Below are 17159 nucleotides of genomic sequence, written 5' to 3'. Positions count from 1 at the left end.
ACTGTACTGCTGCTGTTACCGGTACTAGCACTCTACTGCCACTTGTACTACTAAGGCTGATGCTGGAACTGCTCTTATGGCTACAACACTACCAATACTAATTAAGGCCCAATTAATAGAAGCACAATTGCTACAAGTAGCACTACTGCAACTACCTGCCTTTAGTCAAGCCAAGTCAATTTTATTTGTTTAGCCCAATATCACATACAATGTCTCAAAGGGCTTTACAGAGCCACAACGTCAGGAAAATTCCCTGCCCCGCCCAAAGCTCTCTAGGAAGACGAGGAAAACCTGCCAATTTGAATTCACGACCCTGCTTTATACATTAACCATCCAAATGAGTCTTCAGACAGTTGCCCCAGGATTTCAAAAAAAATTTGATGTGATTTTTGCAATCAAAACAGATTTTGCTACATTACAAACATAAACAATATACATAGAACAACCTTTATTTTCTTGTGTGTTCTTCTGTAATTATATAGCGCTTTTATCCAAAACACTTCACATTGACCTCCCAGTCACACACTGATGGCAGGGGCACCATGCAAGGCACTGAACTGCACATCAGGAACAATGAGGGGTTCACTCTTGGTCAGCAACACTTTGACAGGCTCCCTAGCAGGAGCCCAGAATCAAACCAGGAACCAGCTACCTACCCTAGATGACTACTGAGCCAATGCTGGTACACATTCTCATAAAAACATTGATGTATTTGCAGACTTTGAAGGCTTAGTGTTCCATTGTGTAGGAGAGGCATTGCCATCTGGTGGCAAAGCTGAGCTTTCATCCTTTCTGCATTGAAATGTAGACAGAGATACAGCTTCCTACGCAGGGCTGCTACCTCACTTCATCCTCTGCTGCTAATGGTTACGACTACATACAATAGAATACATAGAACAGATGTCATACTGCTGTGCATTTCCAGTAGTAGTTGAAATACTTACTCCTGCACCTTTAACTACCATCTGCCTTACACTCTCTGTGCTGGGGTTAGTGGTGCTGTTTATATTACTATTGCTATTTGTAAATATTTTTTTCTAGTTTTTAGATCATTATTATGACTGTTAATATTTCATATGACTATGAGTTGTGTCAACATAGTTTCATTTGATGTAATTTCATGAATCCTATGTCTGCTCTATTGATGCCCCACACACATACACACGTGCCACTTCACCTTTGTATCCCCACACAGACATGCCTCATCCAGATCAACTCATATGACACCCATGAGCTCTGCACCTCACATTGTTCCCTTTAGATAGAAAAGGACACATTTCTCTGTTATGTTTGTGTGAGACTTTTCTCTTAATGTGTCCCCATAGACCAGGATCCTCCTTTTTTTCTTCTGCCCTTTCACTCTGCATGTGAAGCTGTGAGGCTTTGGAAGTTATTGTCTGAGTCATTCCAAGGTCAATCCTGCCTTAGAAGTTATAGCTCCAGAGCACTTAATGCTTTGAGACTTTGTGCACGTCTGCGACACTAATATATAAGCGCTCATCTGAAGGCACAAAGCAGCATGCATAGCCATGAATTGGATTTAAAGTGCTTCTTGAAATTCAGCAGCAGCCCTGTGTGTTTCATGTGCCTGTGTCGTGTCATAATACTGATTGGCATTCTGATGCCAGTCAGCAGCACAAAGCTCCAGCTTATCCCTCATAACAAGCAACCCACGGATCGATGGGTTGGTTGACCACCTCTAGGCAGGCTCTGGCCCTAAGGCTGACCTTCTGGTTTATGACTTACTCCTAAAAATGTTTTCTAATAAAGACTTTTTGTTTGTGCATCAGTGATTTACTCTGCTCATGTATTGATCTGTAGGGCCGGGAGGTGCTGGGCAATGTGGAGTGCACTGCAGAATAACAATGGCAGTGTGATGGAGAGCAACATGGAGGCTCTCTTTCTTCAGGAGGGGGAGCAGGGGCATAACAAGGCAGGATCCTAAATCCTGATAGAGGCAGAGGAGGGAAGAGCCCTGCACAGATGTGCTATTTGAGTTCAAGAGGAATTTAGGCCAGGCAGCGGTGTGAATATCACTGAACATTTGTCAGCATAAGCACGGCATACACACAAACATACACATACACATCCACACAAACACACGCACACAGCCATATAAGCAGCTGGAGAGTTAAGAGCAGCAGCTGGGATCTTTATCCTCTCTAGGTCATTCAACTCTCCATCATGGCCTGTGTTAAGTGGAAATGGAGTTTCTGCTGCATTATTTACTTCTGTCCTTGTCAATCGATTGTCACGTTCCTCAGAGAGGTAGGTGCTGGTTTGTTGTGGTTAGGCTTTTTAATTAAAAGTGGGGAGTCAAGGTCAGCCACAGGCGGACACACACTACATATGCGTTGTTGGAATGCAGCTTCAGTTCCACATGCTTTGAAAGATCTGTTGAAATGTAGCTTAGTGTGTCTAATGTCCATGCAGGCAGTGTGATGTATCATCCAGCTGGAGTGTGAGCACAGTCTAATAGCCACCCAAGGCAAAGCTGACCGCTCTGATCTCACTCTGGACTTTTCTAGTTGAAGTTTCAACTTCTCAGACATTTACTGTCTCATCTGACCTCATTGACTCAACTTAAGATGATGGAAGGAAGATGTTAGTATGTATTTAATTGTGACACATACAATCTGTAGAATCGTACAAAGTTGCCGAGAACTTCACTGAATATGATACAGATATTTACACTACTAATGATGACTTAATGATATATTTTAGCATGTGAATTGGTTTCATGTGGTTGATGTTTTGGAACTTCTAGTCACGTAGATTTGGTGAGGTAGATGTTTTATATGAGAGGCAGTGGCTCAGTGATACGTGCTTCTGCTTGGGAACCGGAGGGTCGCCGGTTCGAGCCCCTGCCGAGGTGCCCCTGAGCAAGGCACCGAACCCTCAATTGCTCCCCCCTCTGCGAATGGTGGTAATGTAATGTAAGTCGCTTTGGATAAAAGCGTCTGCCAAATGCTCGTAATGTAATATGATGTCGAGAGAAATGCAGTCTTTGCTGGTTATTTGAAGTCTGTTGAATGAGGAATGATCATGTGACTGGCATAACTGTCAGAAATCCTTTTAGTGGGTTGATCTGTTTGTTACTGAAAAAGTTTCACCAAAGAGCCCAAACTGCTCATCTTTGATTCTTTGTTTAAATAAAGGATTTTTCACAAGCATAGAACGAAACACTCCTCTTTTGGTGAGTTAGAGACACACAGTTTTTCGAACCGCAATTTTTTAAAATATCCTGACAAAGAACTGATATACAATTGCAAAATGAGTTGAATGTCTCAATAAAAACAGGTAAACATACGGTACAGTGGTGCTATGCATTGCGGCTCGCTGACAGTGACGGTCACTTTTTCTTTGGCATTTAAATGGTTAATCTCTGGAAAGAGAAAGGGCTTGTTTTGCACTACACTCAAAGTTGTGTGTTGACAAATTAGTTCCGGACTGAAGGTGTGTTGAAAAGTAGTTATGTCTTCCATTCGTGCCGGCAATGTAGGAACGGTGAATGTTCCGGAAGGAACAGTCGTTCCTTCTACCATTAATTAGCATTGCAAATATGAAACTGCTAGTCAAGCAATTATGTAAATTAAATCAAAAGCACCATGCTAATGCCGGACCCCTGAACACATGTTTTTGGCGCGTGTGGAGGCGACTGTAGGAATGGTGCTTGTTGCGACTCCACACAAACAAACAAGCACAAGCAGTAGGGTAGGATGTTAAGCTGCCACTAATGAAAATGTTTAAAGTATTACATATTATATTATATTATATTTTAAGTATATGTCTTCCTAATTTATTTATCCAGTAAGTGAAATGTTGAGTCATATTTGACGTCTGAAAGCACTTCGCTGCATCTTGTAGCTTTGGCATGAAAGTGGCTGAAATGTAATGAAAATATCTATCTATCTATCTATCTATCTATCTATCTATCTATCTATCTATGTGGAACAAAACACTGGAGACCAGAGAGAACGTTAACAGTGTTTCATGACAAGCAGCATTTGACAGCTCTCTGTGTGTGTGTGTGTGTGTGTGTGTGTGCATTAAAGCAAACTGCCTGGGCAGCTTGCTGATTATTTCGCATTAATCTGACCAATGACTGACAGATACATCGTGGCAAGCCTGCACACTCACACACACCCTTCATCATCTCATTCAATTCTGGACACAGGTACAGTACATCTATATTCATCCTCTCTGTTTGCCATTCTATACTCACACACGGCTCACCTCTAACCCCCCGGTGTTCCCTTCACAAACCCCTGTGGCCTGTATACAGTGTGTGTGTTTGTGTGTGTGTGTGTGTGCTATTCACAATTCCAGAGCAGAATTGTGAGGGCATCTTATGTGCAACACTGAATAATAAATGACCTACAGGCTTTCCACTCCACATTTCCAAAACATATGACAACACACACATGCACCCTGTGTTTGTGTGATTGTGTGTGTGTGTGTGTGTGGGGGGGGGGGGGGTGAATTGTTGAATCCAGTTAAAATGCAAATAATCCTCTGTGCAGTTTTCTGGTTTGCTCTCCGCTGTGGCTCAGAAACGATCTGTGGTTTAGATTCGATCGGAGCCATTTTATTGTGGATTTCACACCTTTTGCTTCGCCACAACACAATAGACACGGTGTGCTTCTTGTAGCAACAAGCCTGCCAGTCAAGGTCATCCAAGACTGAGAGAGAAGGAGAAATGAAAAAAGATAAAACGCAATGTAGCACCAGTCTGGCTCCTCATTTATGCACTCTCTCTCTCTCTCTCTCTCTATCTTTATATATAGATATATTCTGTATACACAATGTATACACAGTACATTATTGGGGAACTGTCTATTTGTTGCTTCATTGCTTCTATTCCATTTCAGCGCCGCTTGTGTGCTTTGGCTATATTCAGATTAGAAAAGTCTATTTCAGTGGATTTACACTTTGATGGAGTTTTTATGTCTTTGGTGTGTGGCGCTCCTCTCTCCTCTCCTTGTGTGTTCAGCAGGGTCGGGCCCTGGTTTCTGATTTCATTCTTCTTCCTCAAGTATTTGCTATTTTTCCTGAGCGAGTAGTTGCACATTCACCCCGCCAAGACTGTTACATACAAATGCAATAATTGAAGGCATTGGTAACTGAAGTTAACAATATCTGCACCAAGCTGTAGCATTAAATCAATCGTATAGTCCTTCACTCCTTTTGCACAAACAAACTGCATTTGTCGTGTGATCATATGTTGTGAGCTCACAGTGTGTCACACTATCTGGCAGTGCAACGTGCCCGCGTTGCACTGGACATGAATGTGTGACAGTAATGTATGCATGTACTGAGACAAGGTTACACACATTATTATCTCTATACACAGTATTTCCAGGTCAATTCAAAGTCAAGAGGCTTGGTCCACAAAAAAGAAACAAAACTGAAGCACTCACATTATAAACAAGTATTCTAATCATTTTCTGGCAATCTTTCTCCAGGAATTGCCTCAACTAGTAAAGTCTGCACTGATCAGTAACAGCAGCCATTATTAAAGACTGGAAGGAACTGATCATCAGCATTATTAAAGATGACCAAAGATGACAATAGAGGTAAATAAAACACAGAAGAAATACAGGTTTGAACTTCAATATAATGTAGTTCCCCTCACTGGAAATCTTATTGTAATAAACAAACAGATGACACACAAATACAGCCAAAATATATCATGATCAAATGTGGATCAAAATATACCCTATAATTATTTACGTAGTACTATTTCCTTTTTTCGTATATTGTGTAGTAAAAAGCCCATGTGTTGTTGTGTTGAGTAAACAGAAACCCGGCCCTGCAGAGTCCATTACACTGTCGGGTGTTTCATTTCAGGACAGTGAAATGTGATGTGTCTCACTGTTTTCTGATTTCCAAACGGTCGTCTCTTCATGCTGGACTCTGCTGGAGCCTTTCTGCTGGACTGCTCCTATGTGTGTGTGTGTGTGTATTCCATGAAACTGTCATATTGGCATGTCCGCTGTTTGAAGGTCATGATTTTTGAAGAGGCAATGTCTTCCTATGGGGAAAAAAAGTTTTGGATTAATTCCAACTGCACTTAGAGCTGAAGAGGAGCGGGGCGGAGAGTGGACATCACTTTCTTGTCTTGTTGCGGATGATGCAGTACTCATCGTATTGAAGGACAAATCCAGGTTTCACATTTCTTTGGGATTGCTGGCAGACAGACGCGCCTTGTGTAAGTCTTGCTCGGCTTCAATTCACATGCACTTATCCGGGCTGCACTGTAGCCTGCTCACTGCTACTGCTGCTGCAGACACAACCCTATTCCTTTAACTCCTCTGGGCTGTACCATCTCAGCTAAGCAGGGTCCTCTAGGGTTTAGGGATTTCCAAGCAGAGAAAAAAGCAGCGAGCCTTTTCCTCTCCCATCTGCTGCCTTTCACCCATTCCTCACCCCTCCACCTCCCTCCTCTGTCCCTCCGGATCGACAAGCCCACAGTCTCTCACGCTGTTCACCAGAAACAAGACAGCATCTCTAATACCTACCACTTGGATTACAGTCGTCCCCCCCTACCCCCCCCCCCCCCCTCTTGCTCATAGTACAATCTCATCTTTTCCAGCTTGCGAGGGGAGCGGAAGAGAGAAGGAAAGAGAGGGAGGGAATGAGAGAGAGAGAGAGAAAGAGAGAGTGAGAGAGAGAGACGGTGAGGGAGGGAGATGTTTTGAGCTGTTTTGCAGGGAGAGAGGTTGGCCTGAATGCATTCTGTCTGCTGTTCAGAGGCATCCAGGTGAGCTGTTTCTTGCTGGAAGGTAAGAGGAAAGACTGATGCTAGCGCTGATTTTGTCCTGCATCCATTGTTATCCCCTCCTCCTTCCTCTCCTTTGAGTACGTCGCTATGTGTGTGTGTGTGTATGAGTGTGAATGGTACTCCCCAGACACATGTGATACAGCACTATGTAATGTGCACATGTGTAGGCGTATTGGCTTATTAAGGCAGATACTGAATACTGTCATGTGCTTGCTTGTAATGATGTGTGTGTGTGTGTGTGTGAGTGAGTGTGTGTGTGTGTTGCGTTGGGGGGAGTAGTGTTGTGCAGGGGACGATGATGCTAGCATGATAGCATAGAACTAGACAGCCCATCTGAGTCTTCAGTGCTTCTGAAAGGATGTGACGGTAGTAAGTTGCAAGATAATGGAGAGGGCTGTGTGTGTGTGTGTGTGTGTGTGTGTGTGTGTGTATGTGTGTGTGTGTGTGTTCAGGTGGTTTCTGTAAATGTGAGACGCCTCATCCACAGCTTTCAAAAGTAAGTCTGTTGTTGGCATGTTGCCTGAAAGCACGTCAGCGTCCTCGGACCACCCTACATCAGCATCACCACCTCTCCACTGTGCTAACAGATGGCTTTCTGTTGTTGTGGTGTTGATGTTTACTCCTCTAATGGATGGACGCTCTGCTGCAGTATTTCTGCCGTCCCACTTTGGAAGAATTTGCAACATGCTTCTCTGTACCTTAAAGGGACTTTGGAATGTCAGCATGATGGGGAAGGGCAGAGAAGACAGACAGAGACAGGCCGATTACCATCTGTGGCAGCCGTCTCAGACGTGTACTGAGGCTTTCTACAGGGCCTCAGGAAGACAGCGAGCCAAGCTGTTAGGGAAGAAAGAGAGAGTAAGGAAGGAGGAGTGGACCAGACTATCAGGGTTTCATGTGACTGAGAGATGAGAAGTGCTGTCAGAATAAAGGGCTGCATCTCAGGGAGAGGTTGAGTCGGGACCAACATCCTTAACCCAACATAAAGCTGTAATGCAAGGGCGCTGTCTGAGTGCAACACTTACGATAAAGTATGTGTTTTCAATTTGGACCAGTTCACAGTCGGAGCAATTCAAAGTACGACAAGGTCCAACACACAGAAGAGTTTAGAATCTGAAATAGACTGTAATCTGACAACATTCTGTTAGTCTGACCCAAACCTGACGACTAGACAACCAGAAACAACTCAACATTCTTACAATGTTCATCAGAATCCCTAAACATGAATACTAAGTGCTGTTTATTAGGCATCATACTTCACAGCTTTTGCGCTTCACTGTACATCATGGCAAATGACTTCCAAACGTTTCATTTTCCTTTTGACTTTCTTCATTCATCTCCACCTGAGTCCAATGGTATCATCTATCTTGTATCTTGCATCGGTCATCTCCATTCTCTTGCAAGTGTGATATATGGGCTGCTTTGCTTTGTCATTGAACCCCAACGTAATATTGAACCTGAACCAAAAATGAAGTGTATCTCAGAAGTGATGCCAATAGTAAGTTCCTAATTTCACGTCAGTTCCATCCAAGCTAGAAGCATTAAGCATTAGGAGCATTACACATTAAGCATTCTGGAAATGTTTAGCCTTCACATAACAGCATCTTTAGGCCTTTGAATGAAAATCTATGGAACCGTGTACTTAAGACTTTGAAAAGCCTTTAAAAAGCCTTTAATATGCAAGCCTTTAAAAGCTCCTAAATGATGTGCTGAGTCAAGTTAGAAATATGTCAACCATTGCCTCAGAAAGTGTTTTCCTCTGCCAGTTCATGATGCATTTTACCACCAAATGTGAAGTACCTTGTTGTGGAGATATACATGCAGAGTGTTGTGAGGGAAACTAGTAGCCAAAGAAATCTGTATTTATATTTAATGGAATGTATATTTCCCAGATGTAATTTGTAGAAGTGACAGGAGTTAGTGGCGAGATGAGGAGAATATAAACTAGTTAGATATATATGGAGAAGCTTCCATCCAATCCATCCAAAACTAAGCCTGATGGAACAAATCACAACCCAGATGCTCAACAAGACATTGTGTGAGCAATGGCTGAATGGCACCCACTCATTATCACAGAGAAAAGTCCTCATTGTTGTGCATATGTGCATGTGGATGACATGCCCATGTCTGGCCTTTCAGGGGCGAGCTGTGTTGGGTCTATGGGTGTGAGATATGAAGAGGTCACTTACACATCACACAGACACAGGATCAGAAATGGAAAGTTGCAGTAGTTGCTTCCGTTTATTGACATTGAGAGAAAAGATTGAATGATAAGTCAAAATTCATCCCGAAATACTTTTGGAGCTCGTGTGTGTGTGTGTCATTGCTGCCCTCATATATCTGCTGGCCTTTAATCAGCTGATGCTTTCTTACAGGCTATTAGAGTGAGTGTAAATTATATTATAAAAAACATTCATATACCTGGCTGGATGTAATCAACTGCTGAAAAAGTGTGTGTGTGACATTCTCACCAGAGGCACGATTTACCAAGAGTTCACTACATGCTGCCTCATGTATTCACATCTCTTACCCGATTGCACCATGTCCCCCTAATTTGCACAATGTGTGTGTAGGTGTTAGATTGATATAATTTAACACATCTATCTAGTTAATCTATAACTGAGAAACCCTTTCAGATGAACAGTGGGTCTTCAAATTAATATTCCAGTCCAGTTGTTGTCCTTTGACTTCATGCTGCTCTCACTGCTCTTTACTCTGTCATAGAAATAGATCTCCTAGTTTTGATATTTACAGATTCTCAGTGGATTCTCTTGTCGTACATGACACTTGTCTTGTCTCATGTTTCATGCGTTGTCTTGTGCACAACACACCATCAGTATTCTATCAATAGGACTTGTTTGTGCTCCAAAACAATCCAGAGTCTGTCTCCCTGGAGCTGGTGTCAGGATAGACAGCATGGCTTCAGTGTAAAGCTGAGGCATTGAGTGCAGACACCACGTTTTGATTCACCACTAACATAATTGTGCGTCAGTTGAGTGAAAAATGGATGAAGTGAAGTCAGTGACACAGCTTGTGATTCATATCAAGTGGCGACAAAATGGAAGTGTTAGCTTGAGAGGCCCTCCTGGTAATGACTCAGACATGAACACGCAATTATGCCTCCACTGCAAATATGTTTACAGTGATTATCCGGGGATTTTACAAAATGTAATGATTTTCAGGTCATTTACATCTTAACTAGGCCACTGGCATTGTTGTTGTATAAGTAAGAGCATTCTGCAGATAGCTGACATTTATTAACTAGGTATGAAAACCTTTAAATGGACTCTTGGGGATCCCTGTCCTAAATATGTTGAAAAGCATATGATGTAATACAAGCTGTGAGAAAGTTGTTGCATACAATTCATGCAGGATAAATAGGACCCAAAGAAAAAAAAAAGGTAAACATGACTGATGATGATGATGATTTCTTGAATATGCAGAAGTTTTGCATTTTTTCCCCTCCATTAATCAGAACTTGTAAGATATGATAACTTGTTCCGTTGGAAAGGCCATATTTACAAAAAACAGATATATAAGCACAGATATGAATTCATTTTACCACCTGTTGATTACTTGATTTGGCTCTTTAAGCCACTTTTTCATTTCTAGTCCTCCACCTGTATCTTCCCTCATTCCAGAGATCCACCTGTCGCTCGGCTTTGCTCTCTCTCCAGCGTTTAGGTACTTCGGTAAATGTGATTTACTCGCTACCATTTTCACAGCCGACTCCCTCATACGTGATGACAGAAAATTAAACAGAAATGTAGGATTTTTTTGCATTTTCAAGAAAATTATGGGGTGAAATGGGCCATTATCCAGTCCACAAGATGATGTATCTAAAGCTTTTTTTGTGGTGTTTATAACCATGTTTGTACTATTGAAGTAATAACACAGGGTTCCATAAGAGTCCATTCAAAGACTTACAGACTGGGTAAGTGAATGCTGTAATTTACAAAAAAAAGTCGGTGACCTAATCCATTCCCAAATTACCTGAAAAAATAAATTTTGTAAAATTGAGGGCCTATCACTTGCACACGTATCCACCTGGATAACATAAGGTTAAGTCTTTGACTGGCCAGACATCTCACCTAGAAAAGTCTAGATTTTGAAACGTCTACATCCACTGTACAACCAGAGCCTGTGATAACTTGCTCACAATAACAAATGACATAACCAACAATACTGCATGATCAATCATATTTTGTCATGACCAAATGAAATCTTACATTCATTCACCAGTGGAAAATCCTGAGGCTGGAATTGAGCAGTTTGGGAATTCTGATTCCAACGTTGGGTGAAAAAGAGCAGGATCAAAGAAATTATGCTTCCCAGCCTTTGGGAGTTTGCTGCATTGATTTGATGGAGTCAGAATACTAAAATTGCCGCCAGTACTTCTGCAGTGTTACAAAGTGAGAAGTTGTTCTGCTTAGCAAAGTGTTTTCATGATGATGTGTGGTGTTGGCTCAGGTTTCAAAGCCCTCCCTGACGGTGTGTTTGAAGATGAGGGGGGGGGAAATGTGCTGCAGGGCTGCAAGGTAATGAGAGAGGGGTGGAGGCTGAGGTAAGGATGTAGCCATGTTAAAGCCATTCTCCTCAATGACTGCACGCTCCTGAAGCTGGAGCTGCTGGGAAGCTAGCCAATTTAGCCATTTATGTCTGCGCTTTCTATTCTCCAGCATCCCAATCAAAGCTAATGGCCGGCTGTACTAATCAGGGGCTAGAACGTCTGGCTGACTCCCTGGCCAGAACATTTCCTCCCCTAAGGTGTCTGCTGGGCCTTAGAAACGTCCTTCACTCCTTTCACAAGTGTGAGGCTTCTTGTTGGAGTTGCTAATATTGATCAGCACAGCAACACTGGAGCTCATTATGGGCAGATAGTGTAAATATATACAACTAATAGAACAAACTGCAGGATCTTCATCAAGCAAACTGATTATACCTTTATACTCTGTGACATGCTTTTTTCATCGCTTTGCTCTGATATATTCTCTGAGTTTGACTCATAAAATGTAGTCATATGATGTCAGCTACACTGGCACTAAAGCCATCTGAAGAGGATTGGCTGTATATTGTAATGCATTTAGGGCCTTGCTATTAAAATCAGAGAAAAATGAGTAAACAAAACAATATTGCCACAAATTCATTGTGAGTCATTGTCATCATTAATATTGGACTGCATGCGATGTTATTATGATTTACAAATATGCAGGTAAATGTGTTCTGAGCCTTGCAGCGCTGCAGTAATATTTGCCTCTGCAGTTTGTGTTTGACTCTAGTAATTATTGTCCTGGCAGTAAATTTGATATAAAGCACAGTAGGACTGAACTTTATGACTTGTGTCTTGTTGGGGGACTTGTCTGTCTTGACTTGAGGCTGTGGTGCCAACACTTGAGACTTGTGACTTGTAAAACTGTGACTTTTACCCAAAGTATGGTCCTGTTTATACCTCCTGTTCTCATTATACAGACACGCCGCCCAAATACCCAAGATCCCATCCTGTCACTTACATCTTTACCTTCCCTAAACATGTGTCCTCATTATCTGGATGTTGTCTGCATTGCGATTGGATGGCAGTAGACGGGTCAACACTCTAACTGAGCACATCCTTCCTCTCGCCCTGTGGACGATTATCCATTCGTAAACAAAAGCAATATAAAAAAATGGTCAGTTAGCTCTGATAATATCATGATGCAATGTGATCTGTGAGCATTTACACTGTGAATGAACATGTGACCTGATTATCTGTATCTGGATAATGAAGATGGGTGTTAATGAGGAATTTATTTTATTTCTATATATTCTTAAAGTTAAAGTTAAGAGTATTTGCTGTTTTTTCCGTGGTGCTGGTTGAACCGTTCACTTGATCTGGGCCCATGAGCCGGCTGTTAGAATATTTTATTCCACTTCAGTCTGTAATGAATTTGCCTCTCAACCACAACGTTTTAAGGCTGGCATTGAAAATGATGAAGAGGAAAGAAGGCAAAAGTGATGGCTGTAATAAAACAAAAATGCATTTACATATTTCTTTTGCTGATTCACTTAATGGGAGTGATCTGCAGTCACATTGTCCTTCAGAGAAAGGCAGATGAAATCAAGGAAGTTGGACACTAGATATGCCAAAAGTTAGGCTTTTCATAACAACATAACTTCACTGTTACAGCTTGTGGGAATGTAATAAAGGAAAGTGATCTGAAAGGTGGTTTTTCTTTCAAACTAGTGCACTTTGATGTACAAAACATCCTCATGAATCAATAAAATCTTCCCCCAAACCTTTAAAGCAATTAATAAAACATGTTTATGCATAGCAGTGAGGAGTCAAAATGCTTTGTAGTCAATCAAGATCAGCGATGATATCATGAAAGTGATTGTAATCAACCCTCTTGGTATGCTATCAGATAAACCACATTTTCTGACTAAATTCTCAGCTCACTGAGCACCAAAAGCATCCAACTCAGTGACTTGTTAGCCTCTGTGTAGATTTCTTGCCGGTGTGTAGTGTTTATGTGCCGATCCCTGTCAGCAGAAGTAGACAGAGACGTCACAAAGGAAGAAGCTGTCGAGTTAGGGCAGACAGCAGCAAAGAAAGCCTCATCTGCCATTCAAGAGCACTGAAACAAAGGCGAGCGCAGAGCAGACAGTGTTGATGGGAGATGGATGAGGTGTTTTTTCCAGCCTCTCCTCTTGTGTGTCGTCTCACTATCGCTGCCTTGTGCCCGGAGAGATGAGTCCCAGCAAGCCGATAGCCCTGCTTTGTCTCACTCGAATGGAAATGCATTTACACAGCAGGTTAGTCGTGGATGTGGCTGGGTTAACATGGCTGATAACCATGAGTTAGCAGAGCACATGAGTAGACTTTATGGCTGATTGGTCCTTTATGGCCTCTGTGGTTATTGTCATCATTCAAGCTAATGTCATCAATAACTACTCCTGTGGAGATAGTTGCATTAGCTGGGCCCTGCCTACTGTGTTATAGTCTACCTATTACATTACTGTATGACAACAGTAAGATAAGATGGAAGTTTAATGATCCCTCAAGGGGCAACGGGGTCACTGCAGCAGTACAGAATACATTATAGATTGGAAAACAACACAGTTTATTACATCTGTGTATCCGTATGTATGTGTATGTTGATGTATCAAATGCCGGCGGGGGATTAGAGGTGATTAGGGAGACTGTTCTTCAACTGGAATCAATATGGTGTAATTGCATCTGCACTGGGGCTTTCCTGTCTCGTTTGGGTTTTCCCAGTCTGGACATTCACATGCTGCAATCATCAATTCACCACAGTAGGCAACAACAGCGGGCGTTATCTTCACCTGTGCACGTAAATACTGGTAATATATAGCTTTGCACTCTGAAGTAATAGGACAGAAAAGTGCCACTTTAGCTAGGATGAGACGGCCCTGGACAGAACGCTCGGGAGAAGGATGGTCCATGGATGAAGGACCCATAGATATACATGACATACCCACTGACAGCAGGACAGTCAACCTCCACTTCAAGTGATCGCCGATGATGATGGCTGTTATTGAAATACTTGTTTGGTGCATCAGTACTTCTAACTGGTCACAGACAACGACAAAGCAGAAAGAAGAAGAAGAAATCAAGTGTGTGGCAGAGCTTTGGATTGCAACCAGTCCACATTCTTCTATCCTCTTAGCAGCACTGACTGACCTGAACTGGTCAAATATTAGAATACATGTTCAGAAAAGCTTCAAAACACAACTCAGAGCCAAGAGATCTAAGAGTAAGGAAACATGGGAGTTTTGTTCTATTTGGACTGAGAAGCAGCTCGAGTTAGCAGCACGTAGATCATCTTTGGGTCAGTGATGGTGCTTATTGGATTAAATATTCAACATTGTTCGACATCAATCTAACATGAGTCCAGTAATCTAATATGCTAGATTTCAGCCTCTGAGCCCAGGGTAGATATCTAAGTAAATGAGAACTGGACTTGTTGCAGTGCCTGGAAGCCCCTTCTGTCATTTCAAGCATGGTTTTAAAGGACTAAAATAAAATGAGCTACATTGATGGATCCCCTACAGCAGGCCTGTAACAATATGGAGATGTGGTCCTGTCTTCAAATGGATTAATAGACACAGATGAATAAAACATATGAACCCCACCACCTTGTAAAGAAAGGGGGGTGTAGAGGAAACCCCATAATAACATTATCTTGGAGCACAGTCCATTATTGGCTCTTCTACACAGGACTGTATGCAGCAGTATTACACTGATATTTACAGCTGCATTGATAGAACATTTGAATCAAGTGACGGGAATCTGAGAGGGCACTACTGATCCCACTGATGATCAACACCCCAATCTGTGTGCTATCAGCTACTGGAGCCCATATCTGTACATCTACTGGTTGTTTTCAGCAACTTCTTACACACACTCACTCAAGTAACCAGTTGGAAAGCTGTGATCCTGAGTCATTTGTGACTCAGCGAGCTGGTATCTGAGGCTCCATCCAGTCAGCCTGTTTGTGGGCTTGAAACAGTGAACAGCCACATAAACTACATCAACAGAGCTATGAAAGATGTAATCCCAATTCATTGAATCTCTTCCATTTCAAAATGGGATGACGCAATTGTGGTTGCAAGCAGGGATGTCACGAAGCCAAAACTGCAGTGGTTCATACAGATACCAGTGAAATATGACAATGCACACTACCAAGTCATTTTCAGACAAAATCAGTAATGACGCCACCTTGGAGCTTTGTGAGTTGCATTTGTATACTTTCCTAGAGACCAAACACACACTGACACTGATGTAGACCTCACAGCTGATACCACTATCATGTATCAGATCAGTAAGTGATCATAACTGTTTAGCTCTTCTTTTTCCGTTCTGATGATAAGTTGAAAGAAAATATTTCAGTTTCTTCTTTGCTCGATACCACAACCACCAGGACTTTAGATACACATTCCTTTATTCCAGTCTGTCTCCTCATGGTTCTGTTTTCCACCCTCCTCTCTCTGTGTCGACTTTGGAAAAACTTAAAAATCATTCCGTCTTGTCCCCTTTCTTCTAAGGAGCGCTAAGAATTGAAGCCTTGTTGAACCTACTTGACCCTGTTCCACTTTCTCCTCAAGTATTGATCCCTGGTAGTGATAAGTCCTAAATAGTTTTTGTTTGTTCATGTGCCACAAGTTAACTTAACACAATACAAATGTTGTATAGGGAACTAGGAAGGAAAACAATCAAGGTAACACATATACACTTTTCTTTCATTTCAGCTGGAATGTTTCAAAGTTGGAGAAGTTTTTTTCCATATGGTTTGACATGTTGTCAGCTGAATTATTGCTTGTGAAACCACTTTTTTAACCCCACGGTTGCCACTGCATCTGGACGTCATTCCAGGGATTTGATCTATATCGACTTTGACCTCTAGCCAGTCTAGTTTCCAGTCCTTTGCTGAATAACTTAGTTTGCTTGTAGTAGGTTTATGTTAAGGTTGAGGAACGAGTGGACCCAAAATGCAACACACAACTCTGAATGAGTTAAAACGACGGAAGTCAACAGGGATGAAGGTAGACAGGCGGAGGACTGGGATTTGTAGACTCAGCAAGGTGAAGCTGACCCAGTGGCCTACATGTAAGGATCAAGATCTGGAAAGGTGGCAGAGAGTGAGCAGGCAACCGTGTGGCCATGAGCTGAACAAGTGGGCAGACTAAGGAAAATCAACAGCGCAGGGGGGGGAGACAACGCAAGCACAAAGCAAACCTGATAAACAAAGCTGGGATTAAGTTAGCCTGAGAGTGAGACTGCCACTGAGGGTGAAGGAACAAACTGCCGAAGACTGACAGGAAGGCCGGGACTGATGTAGTGCAGAAGCTTGATGAGGAGATGATGTGCAGGTGTGCCAGCTGCAGGAGCTCAGGAGAGGGAGGGTGTAACTTAGCCCACAGGTACACAAACAACACAAAGAAGCACACAGAGGATGCAGGGTAACCATAGAGACACAGGAACAATACAGTGATGGCAGGGTCAGTTTAACATTATTGCTGCCAGTTAGTTTGGTTTGGTTTTAGAGCCAAACATTTTGAATATAGGGACAATTTTGTATCTGGTTATCTCTTACGTTGGACCACATGTGACTATAACATATGGAAGTTCTGTCTTTGTACCATGTTCTCTTGCTCTCACTGTGTTTAACACCTGTTTAACCCTTCAGGCATTTTCTAAGCAGAGCAAGTGTTTCATGGCTTATTTTACAGTACATACAGTTTACTGGTTGATGTAAAACTAACCTGAAGCAAGCAGTCCATGGATCATCAGAACAATGTCATCCTCAAGTGTAATCTCAAAGCCAATGTGTGAAAATGCTGCTCTTAGATGGGTGTGTTGGCAGAGGTCAGTAAGCAA

At 42.2% G+C, this 17159-nt stretch overlaps 1 protein-coding gene across 1 annotated transcript in view; it reads left to right on the top strand.

Moving 5' to 3' along the window:
• Positions 1 to 17159, top strand: part of cdk14 (cyclin dependent kinase 14) — a 129876-nt gene that overhangs the window by 27323 nt on the left and 85394 nt on the right. The window lies entirely within an intron of this gene.

The sequence above is a fragment of the Genypterus blacodes genome, unplaced genomic scaffold, assembly GCF_046128005.1.
Source record: "Genypterus blacodes isolate CSIRO-AG114 ecotype Tasmania unplaced genomic scaffold, CSIRO-AGI_Gbla_v1 ptg000040l_1, whole genome shotgun sequence".
Taxonomy (NCBI): Eukaryota; Metazoa; Chordata; class Actinopteri; order Ophidiiformes; family Ophidiidae; genus Genypterus; species Genypterus blacodes.
The sequence above is the reverse complement of the archived record's forward strand: the minus strand, read 5'-3'. Positions and strand labels throughout refer to the sequence as shown.